This window comes from Dasypus novemcinctus, chromosome 20 (assembly GCF_030445035.2).
Source record: "Dasypus novemcinctus isolate mDasNov1 chromosome 20, mDasNov1.1.hap2, whole genome shotgun sequence".
NCBI lineage: Eukaryota > Metazoa > Chordata > Mammalia > Cingulata > Dasypodidae > Dasypus > Dasypus novemcinctus.
The window spans coordinates 26,758,015-26,781,499 of record NC_080692.1 but is presented as its reverse complement, the minus strand read 5'-3'; the positions used below and the strand labels follow the sequence as shown (position 1 = coordinate 26,781,499).

General features: G+C 37.1%; 1 non-coding gene across 1 annotated transcript; it reads right to left on the bottom strand.

Annotated features, from left to right (window-relative positions):
- Positions 1-8,304: 8,304 nt before the first annotated feature.
- On the bottom strand, positions 8,305-8,436 carry LOC111763371 (small nucleolar RNA SNORA38). The gene has a single exon (XR_002796248.1). It is a non-coding gene; the product is annotated as a small nucleolar RNA SNORA38 (small nucleolar RNA).
- Between the last annotated feature and the right edge of the window lie 15,049 nt (positions 8,437-23,485).

Here is a 23,485-nt window from a genome sequence, read left to right as displayed (position 1 = left end):
ATCTCTTCCATTTTTCCTCAGTGTCTACATCCTTTTTTTTTTTTTTTTTTTTTTAATGTCTTCAGAAAAGTTTTAGGTCACAGTAAAGTCACATACAGAATATAAGGAACTCCCATATACCCAACATCAAACTCTTTTCCCCCTTCCCCAGCAATGATCTTTTTACATGTGAGTGTTATACTTACTACAACTTATGTACAGATACTGAAACATAGCTACTAATCATGGTTCCATTATGGTTTGCATTATGTTTTACATTTTAGACTGTACACTTTTATAAATTTTTGTTTACATTATGGTTTATATTTTAGGCTATACACTTTTTGGTGAAATTTGACATGGCCTGTATCCATCATTGCATGATCATGGAGAACACTTTCTATGCACAGTGATTAAGCTTTCCTATCTAATCACATCTACTCCACTTGCAGCTTTCTGTTCTTTAAGGAGTGACTATTCTAGTAGGTGTGAAATGATATATTATTATAATCTGATTTACATTTGTGTAATAGGTAGTGATGAAAATTTTTTCATGTGATTTTTTGAGGTTTGTATTTCTTCTTTAGAAAAATATCTATTCAGGTTTTTGTTCATTTTTTTAAATTGTTTAACTTTTTACTGTTGAGTTATAAAATCTCTTTTTATATTATGGATAATAAAACTGTTGGATGAGGAATTTGCAAATATTTTCTCCCATTGAGTAGGCTGCCTTTTTGCATTTTTCACAAAGTTCTTTGAGGAGTTCCTACTTCTGTTTTTTGTTGTTTGTGCTTTGGGTATAAGTTTTGATAGACTCCCTCCTAACAATTCTCATCATTTCTATTTCTTTTTTTTTTTTTTGGCAATATTTTTTTAATTTATTTTTTTAATATTGTTTTCCTACATTATCTTCTGGGAATTTTAGAGCTCTCATATTTATTTGAAAGTGTCCAGCTCTTATCATAGAACCATCTGTTCCTCCTTTCTGTTTTGCCAGAGTTTGTCTCATATATTTTGGGACACCATGGTTAGGTGCATAGATATTTATAACTCTTTATCCCTTCCTGGTAGATTATCCCAGTTATTAGTATACAATTGCGTTCTGCATCTCATAACTTATTTGCATTGAAAGTCTGTTTTGTTTGATATTAATATAGCTACCCTTTCTCTTATCTTTGGTTCCTATTTGCATGAAATATCTTTTTCCAAACTTTGCCTTTCTACTTATTTATATCCTTTGTTCTAAAGTGAGTCTTGCAGACAGCATAAGAATGACTGATTTTTTTTTTTAATCCATTCAGTTGGCTGCTATCTTTTGAATGGGGAGTTTAATCCATTAACATTCAATCTTATTACTTTAAATATTTTAAAGTCACCTTGATATTTGAAGGACAATTTTGCTGAATAAACAATTCCTGGTTGGCTGTTTTCTCTTTCAATATTTTAATAAATCATAACCCTGTTTTCTCTCCTCCATAATTTTTGATGAGGAATCCACACAAAGTCTTACTGGGCATCCCTGCCATGTGATGTTTTAAGCTTCCTTGCAGCTTTCAGAATTTTCTCTTTATCTTTGTCATTTGACATGTGTCTTCAAGTAAGTCTATTTGAATTTATTCTGATAGTAGTCCACTGTTCTTCTTGTAGTTGTATATTCATGGTTTTCATGATAATTGGGACATTTTTATACAAATTCCTTAAATAATCTTTCTGACTCTTTCCCCTTTCCTTTACCTACTGGAATCCAATGAAACATATGTTGCTGCAATTCATGCTATCATTCACCTCTCTCAGCCACTATGTAATTTTTTCATTTTCTTTCTCTGTTCTATCTTTTCAATTTCTACTTTGCTGACTCTTTGTTCAATGATTCCAAATCTGCTGTTGTATGACTCTAGTGTATTTTTTTATCTTTGTGTCTGTCATTCCCATAGGCTCTGTCATTTTTCTATTCAAGTTTTCAAATTCTTATTATTTACCCACTGTCTTTTTAGTGTCTTTTATCTCTTTAACCATGTTGTCTTTCAACTCCTTTATTTGATATTAGAATATTTATATGAACACCATTGGTTAGTTGTTTCACATACTGTGTCTCACTTGAAGCTTTGTTTTGTTCCTTAGCTAGAGCTAAATCTTACTTTCTTTTTGCATGATTGTAGTTTTTGTTGATTTCTACGTATCTGTTATGATGGTGAGATTATTCTGATGGTCAGTTTCTCTCTCTTGCTTACAGATTTAGTGTTGTATATTGCCATTGTTCTTTGAGATTTAGTTTAAAATATTTAAGGACTTTAGGACTGCCCCTGTTTAACTGCTCAAACCACAGTCATGGATCCAGGAATGGGGTGCAGACCAGTTTCCAGGGACCACGGAGAGAGGCCTAGTAAATCTACCCAAAGCCACCCTTATTTTTTTACTTCATCCTTTTTGAGTGCTCTTTTCTGATGGTGCAGCAGATCCTCTCTTCAGAAGACCTCTCTGTTCAGAACCAGAGGAGAGTATGTTCATCAGATCACCACCCATGTGGGAAGTTGAATCAATATTCCAGAGGCTTCCTGTCAGAGTGACCTATTCAAAGCCAGGCCTCACGTATGAAAACTCTTAAGAAACCTTAGGCTGGCCACACTCCTTTTATTTTCATCTCAGTTGTACTTCTTTTATAAAATTTTTTAGGTTTCCCTTATAGTTTGCAATATATATGACAACTAATCTAAGTCCACATTCAAATTACATTGCTCTGTTTCATGACTATGTCTCACTCCCACAACTTCCAATACAGCATTCCCAATTCCTCCCTCTTATGACTTATAACAATGTTGTCATTCATTTCACTCATCCATAAACTTTAATCACCCAATACATTGTTGGTATTATTTTGAATGGTTTTCTTTGAATTCAATTAAGAATGAAGGAAATAAAAGGTGAATGTCACCAGTTAATTTGTTCCTACTCTAATCCTCTTCCTTTTTCATGTAGATCTGAAATTCTGATTTGTATTTGTTTCCTTATCTCTGAAGAAGTTATCTGAACATTTCTTGCAAGATATATCTACCAGACAAAAATTTCCTCCCTTGTTCTTCATCTGAGTAAGTCTTGATTTCTCCTTCATGTCAAAGGACACTTTTCCTGATATAAAATTTTAGATTGGTGTTTTTTCTTTCAGCACTTCAGTATTTTACCCCATTCGCTTGCTTGTATGCTTTGGAAAGAGAAATTGAAAGTGATTCTTACCCTTTTCCCTCCATAGGTGAGGTGTTTTTCTTTTATTCTGACTTCTTTCAAGATTATCATCTGTCTTTGATTTTCTGCAATTTGACTCTTATATCCATATTTGTCTTGTTTCATCTGGAATTTATCTTGCTTATTGTTCTCTGAGTATACTGAATCTATAGTGTGCTGTTTAATACTAATCTTTTAATATTCTTAGTCATTATTACTTCTAATATTTATTTTCTCTCTTTTTTTTCATTTTTCATCTTCTGGCATTCTAATTATGCATGCTTTATACTTTGGGCAATTTTCCAACTATTCATGGATGTTTTGTTCTTATATTTCACTATTATTATATTTTTCATTTCTGTTTGGGAGGTATTTATTGACATACCTACAATGCTGTTAACTCTGTCCTCTGCCATGTCTTGTCTAAGGTATTTTTCATTTTTCCTATTCTGTTATTAATATCTAGCATTTATTTTCTTATTTTTTTAGACTTTGAATATCTTCATTGACATTATTCAACTGTTTTTCTTTCACTAAACAGTGAAAGAGTAAACTCTTTCACTAAAGCCCTTAACATATGATTCACAGTTATTTTAATTCTATGCCCGACATTTGCAAAATCTATGTCATATCTGAGTCTGGTTCTATTGTTTACTTTATCTTTTGAAACCTTGTTTTTCTTGCCTTTTGGATTGCCATATAATTTTTTGTTTGAATGTCAAACATGATATCAGGTCATAGAAATGGGTTAATAGGACTTTTGTGTTGAGGATTATGTTGCCTTGTTTAGGATTTAGGCAGTCTTTACTGTTTGCTTAGATGTAGGAATCTGAAGATTAAATTTCCCTCATTGTTTTTATTTTTATTCCCATTGTTTTCTGTGAATTAACTCAGAAACGACTTTTAAATGGAGTCAAATTTTGCCATTCTTTTAGCTATAACACTTTGTTATTACATAGGAGCCCAGTGGATATGGTGGTAAGCTCTAGGGGAGGGAACATTTCCTGTAATCATAAACTAGGTCTGTTTTAATGGACTGTACTCTGGGATGTGACTTTCACAAATTCTCCCCATTCATTTTTTAACATCTTAATTGAATTAGAAAGGCTAGAGGGACCTGGAGTTGAATATTTCCCTTCCCCCTTATTTGTTAGGTTCTGCTCAAATGGTTTCCCTTTAATGTAGGTGGAGAACAGAATGCTCTGGGCATATTTTGAAATGGTTACTTTTCTCTTTGTCATATTTTAAAATATTCATTATTTCCATCCCTCTTCTGAAAGAACTAGGTTGTTTTGTTTGGTTTGGTTTTTCTTGGATCTTAACATTTTCTTTATGAGAACCTCTTATAGGTCTCAGAGGTAAAACTCCTGAAAGTGTGGGGGACACTTTTAAGGCAGTGCCACAAGGAATTTTTAACTTTCCAGTTAGTTCACCCCCAACCTCTAGTAGTTCATCAATTTCAGTGTATGTTTTCCCACCATGATTCAGGAGTCTTTTGCTCATTGACTTTTTGTATTTCCCAATGGCTTATCCTGTGACCTCAGTTCTCAGATGGGTCTAAGAAGTGGTGTTGATTTTGAGTTTGTTAGGCTGTTTCTTGTTTTGAGAATAGAAAGGATAATGTCTAAGACCTTGACATGTCACACTGGAAATGAGACATCCATTATTGACTTCTATATTCTGGTTTTGCTTTTTGTTGATCCCTTATATTCTTATTTTTCTGAAGTCTTTAGGTTGTTTTTTCTTTAGATTTGACAGGTACACAGAATATTGTATCAAAATACTTTTTTTCATTTTATTTTATCACAACAGAAGCCAGAAAACAGAATATAAACTCAGAAGATTAAATTTTATGTTTTTAAAAACAAAACAAATATTTTTGTTCTCCTTCTTTAACTTATTTCCTAAATGTATATTTCATGTTTTTGAAAGAATAAGAATATTTTACTTGAAAAACCATTATATGTAGTTAATAGCCTTCATCCATATTTCCAGTTTCCCTGTAAGAATTAGCTCCTAGTTCTCAAAGAGTTACGGTTTTATTGCTTAATGGCTGTGTGACTTTGGGCAATAGTGTTTTAAATGTAAAATCAGAATAATATTAGTAACTAATTCAGAGACATTTTATGAGAAAAAGATAACATATTTTTAAGTGTATAAAACAAAATCTAGTACTTATTAACACCTGTCTAAGAGATTGACAAATATATGAGCCAAAAGAACAAAAAGAATTCTCATGGAACTTATATTTAGAAGAAAAGAAAACAGTTGAATAAAGGTTTATTCAGTTCTATGGGCTTTTCATGTTCTTAATTCCAATTTTCTTATAACTCCATCCATTCTTGCAAATGCATCTATTTGAAAGAAATATTGATAAAGAAAAGTTATGAATGAGAGAATTTCATCAACCAAGTTTGATATCTTGAACTATCAGGCTATGCTGAATGATACTAAAGCAGAAGTGAAAGTGGGAAAGTTCACCTTTAAATATCACAATGTTCAGACTTTCTTTAAATGATGAACAGAAAATGTGAGCTGAACAGTAAAGTGAAGTAAGAATCTTAAACAAGCACTGCAGCTTATTTTCTGATAGAAGCATGCCCAGTAGGTAGTTTTAGAGTGTGCTTTCTCAGAATCCCATTATTCATATAATCATGTTAACTTGTCATCTGCTCTAAAGCAGGATATTGGAATTTTCTAGGCTCAGAAACACTATGAATTTCGTTTATTTATTTTCAATTATTTGAAACCATTGAACCACATATCCTTGTAATGATCAAACTGAACTTTTGCTTACATGACAAGATAAATCAACTTCAGGAATTTCCTTATATATATAGATGATACAAAGTCCATGGGGGTAACCAGAACTAATAATGTGAAAGAAAGGAAATGAGTGCCTTGTGATAGACAGTCTTAGCAATTGCACATGATAATTTGAATGTTTTAACTTTGAATTTAACTATTATATGCCCATTTATTTTATTCCTGCTTATTATAAAGATGGAAAGAGTAGGAATTTCTGAGGTCTGTGGTGATGAACATGATGGTCTTTGTGGAAAGAATGACAATCAAACCTCTACAAAAACATAAGGAGTTCTTGGTTAATCTTTTATATTACATAGTAATTCTCCTAACTTTTAAACATTTTAACCAATCATATCCCCTTATAAATTATAATAACATCTCCCACTTACATGTCATTTCTGAATTTTTCATTTTGAGCTGTTTACCCCTTTACTTTAGTTTTTTTTTTTTAAATTACTGATGTATAACATACATAAACATACATAAACAATACGTGTATAGTAATAGCTGTGAATTTTAAAAATGAGCATACATAACATGCAGGACTCTCATACCCCACCATAACACAAATGCTTTCATTGTTGTTAAATATTTTTAACTAATGATTAAAAAGCATCCTTTTATTGTCTTTATATATCATTTTATTTTCTTTTATTATCTTTATATATCATTTATATATGAACAGACATAAGCAGTAAGTGTATAGTAAAAGTTGTGAAATTACAAAGCAAACATGCATAATATCATACAGGGGTCCCATACAATGACCCTCCATCAACACCTTGCATTGTCATGAGACATTTGTTACAAATTATGAAAGAATATTGTAAAAATCTTACTTCAAATTATAGTTCTTACATAACATTTGGCACGTTTTCCCCTCCCTATTATTATTTTTTAAATATATATTTATTTCAGAAGGTGTAAACAATCATGCACATATGCAGATTTCCCAAACAACACCCCTCTATCAACACTAAGGTTGCAGGACAATCTGGGTAAAGAAACTGGTCCCTACCACCACTGTGATTTTTTGTCAGTCCAGCTTCCCCTCAAGCTGGAGGCAGAGTTAAAATGGCATCAATCTAACTGCAAAATAGACATAGCTTAACTCTGAAAATGTATAATATAAATTTTTACTGAAGAGTTATTAGTGAAGACATCCAATATATATATATTTTGTCAATCATGTAAGCAATATCACATTTATCTGTTAGACAAGGCCCTTTAGTAATTGTATTATATATTTTTTACATCATCCTTCCTCCCCTCCAATATGACTCCTTCAACTATGTGCTCATTGCCTGGTCAAAGTCTGCTCAGTGTCTCTGCTTGTTATGTCTGCTCATTGCCTGTCAGTTTGTCCACTTGTTGTCTACTCATCTTCTTTAGGTGGCAATTTGGAACCAACTCACTACCTTGCGTGTGGGAGGCTGGTGCCCAACCACTTGAGCCACATCCACTCACTGCTCCTTGTGTCTGCTCATTCATCAGTTTTTTGCATCATCTCATTACATCCCCTCATCTTCTCTAGGAGGCACTGGAAACCTAACCCAGGATGTCCCATGTGGGAGGCAGGCACCCAACTGCTTGAGCCAAATCTGTTCCCTGTATTATTTTTTTTTAAAGATTTTTTATTTATTTCTCTCCCCTTCCCCCGCCCCCCAAGTTGTCTGCTCTCTGTGTTCATTCACTATGTGTTCTCCTGTGACTGCTTCTATCCTTATCAGTGGCACCGGGAATCTGTTTCTTTTTGTTGCGTCATCTTGCTGTGTCAGCTCTCTGTGTGTGTGGTGCCATTCTTGGGCGGGCTGCACTTTCTTTTGTGCTAGGTGGCTCTCCTTACGGGGCGTACTCCCTGTGTGGGGGGCTCCCCTACACAGGGGATACCCCTGTGTGGCACTGCACTCCTTGCGCACATCAGCACTGCGCATGGGCCAGCTCCACATGGGTCAAGGAGACCCTGGGGTTTGAACCGCTGGACTTCCCATATGGTAGGTGGACTCCCTATCCATTGGGCCAAGTCCACTTCCCCCAAGGATGATTTAAATATAGACCATGACTAAAGTCGTGGGAGACAAGGCTTAGGATCAAACCTATACATTGAAAGCATGGAATATCCCATGACTATAATCCAATGATTACAAAAGTACTCCAAAGATGGAGCATAAACTTCCTTAAAGGAATTAAACCATTTTTTAAGTTTACTTTTCTTAGAAATAGCATTCTGAAAATTTTCTGGCAGCATGCTTAGTAAACTGGTGTTCTAAAAAGACACTGATCATCTTGTAGTGTTTTGTGTGTGGGAAAGGATGATCTTGAGCCTGCGGGGAGCAACCAGGCCCAAGGCTTCTCCAAGTCCACATCTTTTTGCCTCCAATTCTTACGAGTCCAAGGATAGGAAACCACTGACACGCCTTTGTAGGAGGTTGTATTATCTCTTCAAATATTTAATTTAGATGTGAGATACAAAGGCATCCATGGTCATTATCCAATATTGTTTTTATTTATGATGCTGATTCTGAATGCAGATTGAACTTTTATTGGTTAATTTAAGTGACTTTAATTGTTTCAATCATGGGGACAAAAGCATCTTATGAGCTATGTTTTTCTTTTGTATCAATCCAAATCTATTTTTTTATTATAACAGTGTATCAAATTTTTATAAATAACAGCCATCTTTTTTTTTTTTTGGTCTATCTATATTGGAACAGGAGAGAATTTGTATTTAATATGAATTTAGTGACACTAGATGTGTCTCTTATAGTCTTTATTTGTAAATGTCATTTTTTTTGATCCATTAAGTAGTTGCTTTTTCACTGTCTATTTTTCTTTTGTCATAGTCATAATGATAAATAATCTTTCGATTTTGAACTAGTGATGATATTTTGGAGCTGTTTTATTGTTGGTAGACTATACAAAGGAATGGCCAAAAATTTTTTGGGATTTCTTTTTATTGTAGTAAGCTGTTTTATACAACTCATGTTTTATCTTTTAACTTTCGTTCAATAGCATACCCAACCCAAAACTTTTCCTTTCAGCCCCTTATACATACTTACTTCAGTGCTGTTAATAACACTCGTAATAGTGGGCTACCATCACCACCATCCATTTTCAAGCCTTCATAACCATACTAAATAGAAATTATGTACAAATTAAGGACCAGTGTTCCATTCTCTACCAGTAATCTACTCCTGGTAACCTATATTCCCTATATGGTAGATTCTACATCTATGAGATTACTTATTATAATTATAGGATATCAGCAATATTGTACAATATTTGTCACTTTTGTCTGACTTATTTCACTAAGCATAATGTCCTCAATGTGCATCCCTGTTGTCGCATGCATTGGGTGTTCATTCGTTTTTACATCTGAATAAGAAAATACACCTAATTTTTAAAATTAATCTGTTAATGGATACTTGGATTGCTTCCAAGTTTTGATACTTGTGAATAGTGTTACTATGATCATTAGTGTTCACATATCTTTTCAATTAATTAAAAAGGCTTAAAATCAACATAAAATATTGGTGGTAGGGCAAGATGTTATATATGTTTGATGTTATATGTTTATTATTTAAGTTCACAACTATTAAACATTTATTATTTATCTACGTTTATGTGTGAGTGATATATTTCAATTAAAAAGTTTAAAAAAAGTAAAAAATAGTATGTTTACAAGTTCTTTCTTTCAAGTCTGCTAGGTATATACCTAGTAGTGGGACAGCCAGGTCTTATAGCAAACACCAAATGTTTTATTTCTTTCTTTCCAGTTTTGATGCCTTTTATTACTTTTTCTTCACCTAACTTCTCTCCTTAGAAATTCCAGTTCAATGTTGAATAACAGTGATGACAGATATCTTTGTCTTGTTCCAGATCTTTTTTTTTTTTCTTTTTTTTTTTTTAATTTATTTTTTTATTGACTTTGTAATAATATTACATTAAAAATATATATGTGAGGTCCCATTCAACCCCACCCCCCCACCACACCTCTCCCCCCCCCCCCCCCCCCCCCCCAGCAACACTCGTTCCCATCATCATGACACATCCATTGGATTTGGTAAGTACATCTTTGGGCACCTCTGCACCTCATAGTCAATGGTCCACATCATGGCCCATACTCTCCTCCATTCCATCCAGTGGGCCCTGTGAGGATTTACAATGTCCGGTGATTGCCTCTGAAGCACCATCCAGGGCAGCTCCATGTCCCAAAGCCTCCACCTCTCATCTCTTCCTGCCTTTCCCCATACCCATCAGCCACCATGTCCACTTTTCCCAATCCAATGCCACCTCTTCTATGTGGACATTGGCTTGGTTGTGTCCATTGCACCTCTATGTCAAGAGGTGGCTCAGATTCCACATGGATGTTGGATGCAATCCTCCCACTTTCAGTTGTAATCACTCTAGGCTCCATGGTGTGGTGGTTGTCCTTCTTCAACTCCATCTTAGCTGAGTGTGGTAAGTCCAATAAATCATATTGTAGGTGCTGGAGTCTGTTGAGGCTCAGGACCTGGCTATCACATTGTCAGTCCAGAGATTCAAATCCCCTAAATATATCTTAAACCCCAACGTTAACTGCACCTCCAGCACATTAGCATGAAAGTCTTATGAAGGAAGATCCCATCTGAGTCCAGATTCATCACACATAAACACCAGTTCCAAAAAGGGGCCATCTGACCTGGTAGTTAACCCCATCGGCCATGACCATAACTCCCATGGGTCTCTTTAGCCCTCGAAGGAACCGATATCTGGGGGTTGTATCTGCTTTATCTGTCTCTCTGACTCTGCTCAGTTGTGCATGAGGGCAATCCTTCTGCCAGCCTCCAGACTCTTTTTTAGAAACTCGTAGCCATATAAACTCATTTCTCTTTTCCATTTCCCCCTTACTTTACTTCAAACAGCATTTTAAAGTCATGTTATTTTATGTAGACAGGGATATTCTGCTGATCCACATTGAACCTTCCGTATAAGGTCATTTTCCAGTTGCATCATCAGTTGGTAGTTGATAGTGGTCCCTCGGTGCCAGGGAGGCTCATCCCCGGGTGTCATGTCCCACGCTGGGGGGAAGGCATTGCATTTACATGCTGAGTTTGGCTTCGAGACTGGCCACATTTGAGTAACATGAAGGCTGACAGGAGGAAATTCCCAGGCACAATGTTGCTCTAGGCCTTGTTCTTATTTTAGGCTTATCAGCTCACAAGCATAGTCATTAGCATCAGGGGCTCACCGTTGAACCCTCACTCCCTCCCGGTCCCCGCCGCTGTACCTGGGAGACTGTCGCTGCTCCCCTGGGGACCACGACAGAGCACCACTGGCCAGGAACCCAGTACCCCCCCTGCTGTGGTTTTTAATTGTTGCCACTATGAGTATATCCAAACATTACCATGCACCCTGGACATATGTTCTGTACAGCTCCCTGTCAGCCATATATCACCTGTCATTGGTATCCCATACCAGTATCCCTCCATTGCCATTGTTGAAACACTCTGTGATCCAGAACTCCCCGAAATTTGAAGCCCAATATAATGTCATGGTCCCTTACTAGGGAATGGCATATAGCGAGGGATTTAAAGGTTAGATAAAGAACTTGGATAAAGTTAGATAAAGAACTTAGATAAAGAATGTTGACTTGAAAAAATTCTACATCCTATCTTTTTTTTTTTTTCCCCCCCTAATTATTCAGCTTCTCTTCACAGGAGTCCTAGACCACAGCAATGCATATATATAATATACAGCACTCCCATACATCCCCCACAAAAACCTTTTTCCTTCCAGAGCAATACACTTACACCCTATTCACATCATATTTACTTAACGTGATGTACAGAGTCTGAGACATTAGGTTTCTAACAAGGTGACATCTGTGCTTACATTATGGTGCATACTTTAGGATACACAGTTCTTTACATTCTTAGTTATCCTATGTTTTACATTATGGTTTACATTATCACTCTGTCATCTCCTATATGTTATGGTGTAATATTACATGTTTTATATCCATCCTTGTGTACTCTCAAGAAACTCCTCTCTTACCCCCCATTTACCTTGGTTCCACACATTTAACGTCCATTTTCCCTTCCACCTTGGTGCCCACAGTGACAGCGAACCTCCGTTTCCTGAGGAGCCACTTCCAGAGATAGATGGAATAGTGTTCAGGGCCTAACTTGCTCAACTGCCCCAATGCCCTGGGAGCCACCCTTTCTCTCGAGGGATACAGTTCCCTCTATTTGGTGGCATCAGTCCTCCCCAGGATGTGGGTCCACCCCCACTCTCACTACTTGGGTTTCTACCCCATGGTGACACCCACTCTGGCAGAATGAGCATTTAGACATTCCCCAGGAGCCCGTCCTGCATCAGACCCTCCCCTCCGAGCATTCTAAACAGGTAACCCTCTTTATTATATTTTGATATGATTTTCTCGGCATTTTACTCTCCACCAACACCTAACCCTCTCCTGTGTTCGTATGCTACCCCTCCCTCCCCCCACTTTTGGGCAATGTCACCCATCCGTCCCTCCCCAGCCACCCTCAAACCCGCAAAGCCCCAACCAAAGGCAACCCCTTGCCCCCCTTTTATCTCTTCTTTGTGTTTATACTTACCACCATCTCGTCTTAAATTCCACCCCTGCAGACATCGGCTCATATCCTTCCTCCACCCTCCGATTTCCTGTAAGCCTATCGTTCAGTCTCTTGCTATCTAAGGCAGCTTGTTTATTTCATATCATTGAGGTCATGTAGTATTTGTCCTTCAATGTCTGGGTTGCTTCACTCAACATAAGATTCTCAAGATTCATCCATGTTATCACATGTGTTTGTAGTGTGTTTGTTCTTACAGCTGAGTAGTATTCCATTGTGTGTATATACCACATTTTATTGATCCACTCATCTGTTGATGGGCATTTGGGTTGATTCCAACTTTTGGCAATAGTGAACAATGCTGCTATGAACATTGGTGTACATATATCTGTTTGTGTCCTTGTTTTCAGTATATACCCAGCAGTGGTATTGCTGGGTCATATGGCAAATCTATGGCTAGTTTTTTGAGAAAACGCCATACTGTCCTCCAGAACGGTTGGATCCTTCTGCATTCCCACCAGCAGTGGATGAGTGTTCCCCTTCCTTCACATCCTCTCCAGCACTTGTATTCTTCTGTTTTTTTCATAGCTGCCAATCTTATGGGTGTAAGATGGTATCTCATTGTAGTTTTGATTTGCATTTCCCTGATAGCTAGAGATTTGGAACATTTTTTCATGTGCTTTTTTGCCATTTGTATTTCTTCTTCGGAGAAGTGTCTGTTTAAGTCTTTTTCCCATTTTTTGAATGGGTTGTTTATCTTTTTATTTTCAAGATATAGAAGTTCTTTATATATGCACGTTATAAGTTTCTTATCAGATATATGATTGCCAAATATTTTCTCCCACTGTGTGGGCTCCCTTTTTACTTTCTTGACAAACTCCTTTGAGGTGCAGAAGGCTTTTATTTTCAGGTAGTCCCATTTATCTATTAGTTCTTTTGCTGCTCGTGCTTTTGGTGAGATATTCATAAATCCATTTCCTATTACAAGGTCCTGTAGATGTTTCCCTACACTGCTTTCTAAGGTTCTAATGGTCTTGGCTCTTATATTTAGGTCTTTGATCCATCTTGAGTTGATCTTTGTATAAGGTGTAAGATGGTAATCCTCTTTCATTCTTCTACATATGGCTATCCAGTTCTCCAGACACCATTTGTTGAATAGGCCACTCTCTCCCAGTTGAGAGGGTTTGGTGGCTTTATCGAATATTATGTGGCTGTATATGTGAGGTTCTATTTCAGAGCCTTCAATTCGATTCCATTGGTCTATGTGTCTCTCCTTATGCCAATACCATGCTGTTTTCACCACCGTAGCTTTGTAGTATGTTTTGAAGTCAGGTAGTGTGATTCCTCCAATTTCGTTTTTCTTTTTCAGTATGTCTTTGGCTATTCGGGGTCTCTTTCCTTTCCAAATAAATTTCATAGTTAGTTTTTCTAGTTCCTTAAAGAAGGCTGCATTGATTTTTATTGGGATTGCATTGAATGTGTAGATCAGTTTTGGTAGGATAGACATCTTAATAATATTCAGTCTTCCTATCCATGAACAAGGAATAGTCTTCCATTTATTTAGGTCTTCTTTGATTTCCTTGAACAATCTTGTATAGTTCTCGGTGTATAAGTTCTTTACCTCTTTAGTTAGATTTATTCCTAAGTATTTGATTTTTTTATTTACTATTGTGAATGGTATTTGTTTCTTGATTTCCTCCTGATCTTGCTCATTATTAGTGTACAGAAATGCTACTGATTTTTGCGCATTGATCTTATAACCTGCGACTTTTCTAAACTCATTTATGAGTTCTAGAATCTTCGTTGTAGATCTCTCAGGGTTTTCTATGTATAGGATCATGTCATCTGCAAATAATGAAATTTTGACTTCTTCCTTTCCAATTTGAATGCCTTTTATTTCTGGTTCTTGCCTCAGTGCTTGAGCAAGTACTTCTAAGACAATGTTAAATAAGAGCGGAGACAGTGGGCATCCTTGTCTTGTTCCTGAGTTTAGAGGGAAGGAGTCTAGGATTTCTCCATTGTAAACAATATTGGCTTTAGGTTTTTCATATATAGTCTTTATCATGTTCAAAAAATTCCCTTGTATTCCAATCTTTTGGAGTGTTTTTATCAAGAAAGGGTGCTGTATTTTGTCAAATGCTTTTTCTGCATCAATAGATATAATCATGTGATTTTTTTCCTTCAATCTGTTTATATGGTGTATTACGTTGATTGATTTTCTTATGTTAAACCATCCTTGCATACCTGGGATGAATCCCACTTGGTCGTGGTGTATAATACGTTTAATGTGTTGTTGAATACGATTAGCAAGTATTTTGTTAAGTATTTTTGCGTCTAGATTCATTAGAGAAATTGGTCTGTAATTTTCCTTTCTTGTGATGTCTTTGTTTGGCTTTGGTACTAGGGTAATGTTGGCATCATAGAAGGAGTTGGGTAATGTTCTTTCTGTTTCGATTTTTTGGAATAGTTTCAGCAGGATTGGTGTCAGTTCTTTCCGGAATGTTTTATAGAATTCACTTGTGAAGCCATCTGGCCCTGGGCTCTTCTTAGTTGGGAGATTTTTAATAACTGATTCTATCTCTCTGCTTGTGATTGGTTTGTTAAGATCATCAATTTCTTCTTTCGTCAATATGGGCTGCTTATGTGTTTCTAGGAATTTGTCCATTTCCTCTAGATTGTCATTTTTGTTGGAATATAGTTTTTCAAAATATCCTCTTATGATAGTCTTTATTTCTGTGGGGTCAGTGGTGATATCGCCTTTCTCATTTCTTATTTTGTGTATTTGCATCTTCTCTCTTTTTTTCTTTGTTAGTGTTGCTAAAGGTTTGTCAATTTTGTTAATCTTCTCAAAAAACCAGCTCTTGGTCTTGTTTATCTGTTCAAGTGCTTTCTTATTTTCTATTTCATTTAGTTCTGCTCTTATCTTTGTTATTTCCTTCCTTCTTCTTCCTGTTGGGTCACTTTGTTGTTGTTTTTCTAATTCCTTCAAATGTGCAGTTAGTTCTTCAATTTTTGCTCTTTCTTCTTTTTTGATATATGAATTTATGGCTATAAACTTCCCTCTCAGTACTGCTTTTGCTGTATCCCATAAATTTTGGTATGTTGTGTTATCATTATCATTTGTTTCAAGGTAGTCATTGATTTCTTTTGAGATTTCCTCTTTGACCCACTGTTTTTCTAAGAGTGTGCTGTTTAATTTCCAAATCGTGGGGTGAAATCTGGGCTTCTGTCCCTTGCAAATCTCCAGCTTGACTCCACTGTGGTCAGAGATAATGTTTTGTATGATTTCAATCTTTCTGAATTCGTTCAGCCTTTCTTTGTGGCCTAGCATATGATCTATCTTGGAGAATGATCCATGTGCGCTTGAGAAAAATGTATATCCTGCTGTGTTTGGGTGTAGCGATCTATAGATATCTATTAGATCCAGCTCCTCTAATATACTATTCAGATGTTTTGTTTCTTTGGTGATTCTCTTTTGAGATGTTCTGTCCAGAGTTGATAGTGGTGTATTAAAATCCCCCACTATAATTGTAGATGTATCTATTCTTTCACTTAGTTTTTCCAGCATTTGCCTGACGTATTTAGAGGCACCCTTGTTAGGGGCATAGATATTTATGATTGTTCGATCTTCTTGCCAGATTTTCCCTTTCACTAAAATGTAGTATCCTTCTTTGTCTCTCACAATTGTTTCACATTTAAAGTCTATTTTGTCTGATATTAATATAGCTACTCCTGCCTTTTTTTGGTTATTGTTAGCTTGTATGATTGTTTTCCAGCCATTCACTTTCAATCTCCATGCGTCTCTGGGTCTAAGATGTGTCTCTTGTAGACAGCATATGGATGGGTCATATTTCCTTATCCAATGTCCCAGTCTGAATCTTTTGATAGGTGAGTTTAATCCGTTGACATTCAGTGTTATTACTATCAAGGAATTATTTGTGTTAGCCATATTTTGATTGGATTTGTGTTTGTCATATTTTGTTTGTATATATTTTTTTTTGTCTTTTTTGTTATTGTTGTTGGTCTTATACTCTCCTCCAACTCTGCCTTTCCTGTTTTCTTCTTTCTTCCTGTAGAACTCCCTTTAGAATTTCTTGAAGGGGAGGTTTCTTGTTGGTATACTCTTTCAGTTTCTGTTTGTCTGTGAATATTTTGAACTCTCCATCATGTTTGAATGCTAATTTAGCTGGATAGAGTATTCTTGGTTGGAAATTTCTTTCCTTTAGTACCTTGACTATATCATAACACTGCCTTCTTGCCTCCATGGTTTCAGAAGAGAAATCAGCACTTAATCTAATTGAGCTTCCCTTGTATGTGATGGTTTTCTTTTCTCTTGCTGCTTTTAGGATTTTCTCTTTGTCTTGAGCCTTGGATAATTTGACAAGTATATGTCTTGGGGTGGGCCTGTTGGGGTTTATGACTTGTGGAGTGCGCTGTGCTTCTTGGATATGTACATCTGTCTCTTTCAGTAGATTTGGGAAGTTTTCAGCCATTATTTCCTGCAACACTCCTTCTGACCCCTTTCCCTTCTCTTCACCTTCTGGAATGCCTATAATACGTATGTTTGAGCGTTTTGCATTGTCATTCAGGTCCCTAAATCCTAATTGGATTTTTTCTATCTTCTTATTGACCCCTTCTACTATCTGTTTGATTTCTGAAGTACTGTCTTCCACATCACTAATTCTCTGCTCTGTCTCTTCTAGTCTGCTGGTATTTGCTGCTAGTGTATTTTTGATTTCTTGAACTGTGGTGTTCATTCCCATCATATCTATTATGTTTTTTCATATGTCTGCAATTTCCCCTCCAAGTGATGTCTTCATGTTGTTAACCTCTTTCATTACTTCATCAAATTTGTCGGTGATAAATGTTCTGAGATCTTTCATTGCTTGTGCCAAGTTTTGCTCCCCTTCGTGATTATTGGTTTGTTGATTGGATTCAGCCATGTTTTCCTGATTACTGGTTTGGTTTGTAGATTTTTGTTGCTTTCTGGTCATCTCTTTATCTTGACGGATTTAATCAGTTCCTTAGCTTCTTAGTCTGCTCTTGGAGATTAATTAGCTGTTATTTTTGCATCGGTGTTATATCTTCTCTTTGTCACTTTTTTCTTCTTATTCTAGTTTCTTGTTGTTGGTTAAGTTCACTTTAAAGGAAAGTATTAGTGTTGGGGGAAGGCAATTGTGTAAGCAAGGGAAAAGTGTAAAGTAATATTGGTGATATATGTTAACAAAGCAAGAATATGAGATCTGGGAGGATGGAGGTTAGATTTATGTAAATTGTGTAGAGTTATAGCAGTAGGTAGAGTACCTATTATGAGGTAGGTGATTGAATATAGGAGGATTATGGTATGAGCTAAAAAGCTATTGATTTCGTGAGAGAGGGAAAGAGAAAAAAAAGTGGTAATAGTTTCAAGCGTGGATAACAGACAGAAAACAAAACATAGGTATTAGAAATTAAGACTTAGACCCTTCGTGGATCGAAGAAAGGGAGGTGGGAGGTGGAATATGGGAGAGCCAGTAGATGGTGGCGGATATCAAGATGTAGGGGAAAGAGGATAGTGCAGGTAGGCTAAATCAGTTCACACAGAAATGAGGCAGTGGAGGATGGGAAAATCCAGCAAATATGAGGTGTTCCCTGTAGCACCTATTGTGTACTTGAATTAAAATAAAATAAGTGGAAAATGAGGGACAAGAGGGAAAGAGAAAACCGAAAACAAAAACACTAATTATAATAAAAAAAAAAAGAAAGACAAGAAGAAAGGAAGAAAGAAAAAGAGGATAGGTACACGGTGGGGAACAGATAGGGGGAAGAGAGATACAGGTATACAAGTGTCACAATTACAACACTATCTAAAACAACAAGCAAAAAAACCCCTATATAACTGTAAAAAAAAAAAAGGGACTTTGGGGGGCACGCTAGGAGAAAAGACTAGGGGATAATGCAATATTAGCAATCAGGGCGTCAAAAAGAGTAAAAAATAAGATAAAGTGAAAATAAAAACAAAACAATATGAACCAATAAAGATAAAACGCAAACGTTAAGGTCCAGAGCATTCAAGGACCCCAGGTAGACCCCAGGGCGTGATGGATTCAGGGGTGGAAAGTCTGAGACACTGAAGACTCAAGGGGTGTGAGTCTGGGGTGTGGACCACCAGAGTCCAGGGGACCCAGACCTGGCAACCTCAAATCTGGTCCACAGAAAGCTTAGGAGCCCCGCAGTGCAACACAGCCCTCAGGGATCCCCGTAGCTGGGTGCCAGCCCCGTGGGGGAAGATAGATCGGCGAATTCTATATTGAATGTCTGATCTCTGAAATTCACCTAATTCCTCAGGGTATCAGCCTTTGGACAGCTCCCTCCCTGTGCTCCCACGCAACGGCCACTTGAGGGCGCCTCTACACCACGGCCAGTTCAATGACCCAGATCCCAAGCCCCGCCGGGTGGGGTGGGCTTCAGCTGGAAACGCCAAAAACAGACTCTAAGATCCGAAATCCCAAACTTCGCAAAATATTCCCCAATCAGCTTCTAGACGTGTCTTCCTCCCTCACTGCACCCTACAACAGTCTCCCAATTGTGTCCCCTTATTGTCCAAAATCCAATTCCGTTGCAGATCGGCAGCCGGACCTGTGGGGATGGGGCTCCAGGCGGAAGTGCTACTCCCCCCCTGTCCGGAGACCAAAAACGTCCCCGCTTCACAGGGAAACACCGTCTGTCTCCGCAAATCAATCTGCAAAGGAGTCTTGTCCCAACAATCCCTCACCAGCCAGCCCAGTATCCGCGAATTTCTCAGCACCACAAAGCCTCTAGAATAAGGAAAAAAAAACAAAAAACAAAACAAAAACCCTGGCCGCCGCGGCTCCGGAGCTGCCGGAGCGCCCGCTACCGCGTCTCCGCCCACCCAAGGAGGGAACTTCCCGCGCCCAGCTGGGACCTCCGTTTATATATTATAGACGTATCCTCTCTGTTACCTTCCCACCGAATTGACGTCCAGACACCTTCCAACCAGCAAAAATCCCCGAAACAGCGCGGTCCCAAAGAGCCTTCAACGCTGCCCAGCCGCCCCCTGCAGAGACACTACCAGGCAAGCTCACGCAGCCACCATCTTCTCTCTCTGATCCATCGTTCCAGATCTTAAATGAAAAGCTTTCAGGCTTTCACCACTAAGTGTGATGTTAGCAGTAGGGTTTTTCATATAGCCCTTTATCATCTTGAGGAAGTATTTTTCTAGTCTTATTTTTCTCAGTACTTTTATCAAGAAAGTGTGCTGAATTTTGTCAAATGCCTTTTCTGCATCAATTTAGATAATCATGTTTTTTCTTTCCCTTTATCATAATGTGCTGTATTACATTAACTAATTTACTTATGTTGAACCATCCTTGCATACTTTGGTTAAAACCCATCTGATCAGGGTGTATAATTCTTTTAATGTGCTGTTGGATTAGATTTGAAAGTAATTCATTGATGATTTTCACATCTATATTCATAAGAGAAACTTTTCTCTAGTATTCTTTTCTCATATTATCTTTATCTATCTTTGGAATTGGGGTGAAATAGTCCTCATAGAATGAGATAAGAAGTATTTTCCCCTCTTAATTTTTTGAAGAGTTTGAGCAGGATTGGTATTAATTGTTCTTGGAATAGAAGGTAGACTTCACCTGTAAAGACATCTGTCCCTGCAATTTTCTTTACTGGGAGGTGTGTTTTTTTTTTTTTATTTTTTTAATTGTCGTTTTTTAAAAGACATATAAATCACAAAGATGTTACATTAAAAAATATAAGAGATTCCCATATACCCCACCCTCCACCCCCCACTCATCCCACATCAACAACCTCTCTCTTCATTATGGCACATTCATTGCATTTGGTGAAAACAGTTTGGAGCACTGTTGCATTGCATGGATTATCATTTACATTGTAATTTACACTCTCCCCCTGTAGCTCTCTGATATGAAATAAGCAAACTAAGTGTCTCAGAGAGCTAGAGACCGGATAATAGGCTTACAAGAAATTGAGGGGGAGAGGAAGGTTGTGAGCTGAAGCCTTCATGGGTGAAATCTATGATAAAGTAGAGGTAAGTAGTTGTACAGGGAAGGGGTAAGATGGGAGCATAGGGATACTACTGGGTGGGGTTTTGCAGGCTTGAGGGGGCTAGGGTTTGAAGAATGGGTCAGATGGCCCAAGGAATTTGGGGGAGGGTTGGGGAAAGAATGAACATTGGAGATTGTCGGGTATGTGGTTGAAACCTACTGGGAGGCTTTTATGTCTAGTTCAAGCTCTTCACTTGTAATTGATTGACGTTGGTCTCTAGAGTCCATGTAGGTGGTTCATGTGTTTCTAGAAGTTTGTCATTTTCCACTATGATGGCATAAAGTTATTCATATTATCCTCTTAAGATCCTTTTAATTTCTCTAGGGTCAATAGCAATGCCCCCTATATTAGCCAGAAGGGTGCTGATGTAAAATACAAGAATTTGGTTGTGTTTTTTTATAGGAGTATTTATTTGGGATAGGAGCTTACAGATATCAGGCCATAAAGCATTAGTTACTTTCCTCACCAAAGTCTCTTTTCATGTGTTGGATCAAGATGGCTGCTGACAGCTGCAAGGATTCAGGCTTCGTGGGTTCCTTCCTTCCAGGGTCTTGCTTTTCTCTGGGTTCAAGGTTCCTTTCTTCCCAGGGCCTGCTTCTTCCTGGACTCAGTGTTCCTCTCTTCCTGGGGTTGGCTCCTCTTTCTTCTGTGAGCTTACTTCCAGGGCTGCAGCTTAAGGCTTCAGCATCAAATTCCAACATCAAAACTCCAACATCAGGGAAGCAACTGTGGCTCAATCAGTTGGAATCCCCTCTACCATATGGGAGACCCTGGGTTCATGTCCTGGGGCCTCCTTGTGAAGGCAAGCTTTCCTGTATGCTGGGGAGCACTCCACGAGCATTGTGGAGTGCTACCCGGCCTGTGGGTGCCACAGACAGCTAGCTGCCCGGCTGGTGGTAGAGTGCTGCCCAGCCTGTGGGCACTTCAGAGAGCCAACTCAGGTGATGCAACAAGAGGGAGACAAGCAAGAACACAGAGGAGCACACAGTAAATGGACATAGAGAGCAGACAGTAAGCAAGCCAAAAAGGGGGAGGGAAAAAACAAAATAAAACAAATCTCCAACATCAAAAACTCTCAACTCTACCTTTGCCATGCCTTTTATCTGTGAATCCCCACTCCTTGTTGGGTGGGGAATTCAAAGCCTTAATGATGTGGCCCAATCAAAGCCCTAATCATAAGTTAATCATGCCCAGGTACAGAGCAGTTTACAAACATAATCCAATATCTATTTTTGTAATTCATAACCATATCCAAACTGCTACATCCCCCTTTAAAACACTGATTTTATTTATTTGCATCTTCTCTTTTTTCCTTGTCAGACTAACAAAGGGTTTGTAAATTTTATTCATTTTTTCAAAGAACCAAATTTTCTTCCTGCTAATTATCATTATTTTTTAAATTTTTCAACTTCTTTTATACCTGATCTAATCATTGTTGTTTTTTATTTCCTTCTGCTTGCTTTGGGTTTAGTTTGTTGTGATTTTTCTAATTCCTTCAGGTATGCAGTTAGCTCTTTAACTCTTTCTTATTTTTTAATATAAACACTTGAGGCTATAAATTTCTCTCTCAGTACTGTCTTCACTGCATCTCATAAATTTCGATATGCTGTGGTACCCATTTTCATTTGTCTCAATATATTTACTAGTTTCCCTTGCAATTTCATCTTTGACCCACTGAATGTTTAAGATATTGTTACTTATCTTCCAAATAATTATGGATTTTCAGTTTCTCCATCAGTTGTTGATTTCCTGCTCCATTACATTATGATGGAAAAGAAGGTTTTACATAATTTAAATATTTCTAAATTTATTGAGACTTATATTTTGACCCAATATGTGGTCTATCCTGGAGAAAGATTCCTTGTTTACTGGAGAAGAATGTATTTACTGATCTTTTAGGATGGTATGTTCTGTATATGTCTGTTAAGGGTAGTTCATTTATCATGTTATTCAAGTTCTCTTTCCTTTTTTGGTCTTCTGCCTAGAGGTTCTACTGATGCAAACTGAGTATTGAATTCTCCAAATATTATTATGGAGATATCTATTTCTCCCTTCATTTTTGCTGGTGTGTGACTCAGGTATTTTAGAACATCATGATTAGGTGCATAAATATTTATGATTCTCATTTCTTCTTGATTGATTGCCACTTTAATTAATATATTTGGTCCCTCTTTATCTCTTACAATTGTTTTGCATGTAAAGTCTATTTTTTCTGATAATAGTATAACTATCCTTGTGTTAATTCAATTCCCTGTTTTCATTTTTTATGGATACAAATGTTTAATAAATTATTCCTAATTCATGAATGAATGTCCGTCTTTTTTAGATACTGTGGTTCGATGGATGTAATTGGGTAGATTTCATTTAAAATTATATATGGGTCTGTTTAAGAAATTTTTATGCCCATATTAGGGAGTAAATAATGGAATTTAATAAATCAATCTGTGTCCCTGTATCAATGTATCAAGTGTCCTGAAGACCAGTATCCAAATAAGCAGAGAGATCAATGCCTCCCCAAAATTATGACCTTTGTCTCATGATGATACTATAGGAGTTATTATTGTCTACATGTCCATGAGTTCCTCTGACCTCATTGCTCTGCTTTTAGGGCTTTTTATAATATCAAAACATATCATCAGAGCAAATATCCAAAATCTCAATTACCTCCTCCTTTTCTTCTTAATGTTCTACTTCCTCTCCTAATTTTGGTTGGTCTAATACAGTCACTTGTATCCTGAGACAAACATTCTTTAAGTTTTATTTTCTCTGGTGGTTTCTGCTGTTTTAGCAAAGAACTTCATTATGGTTGTGACCTTCAA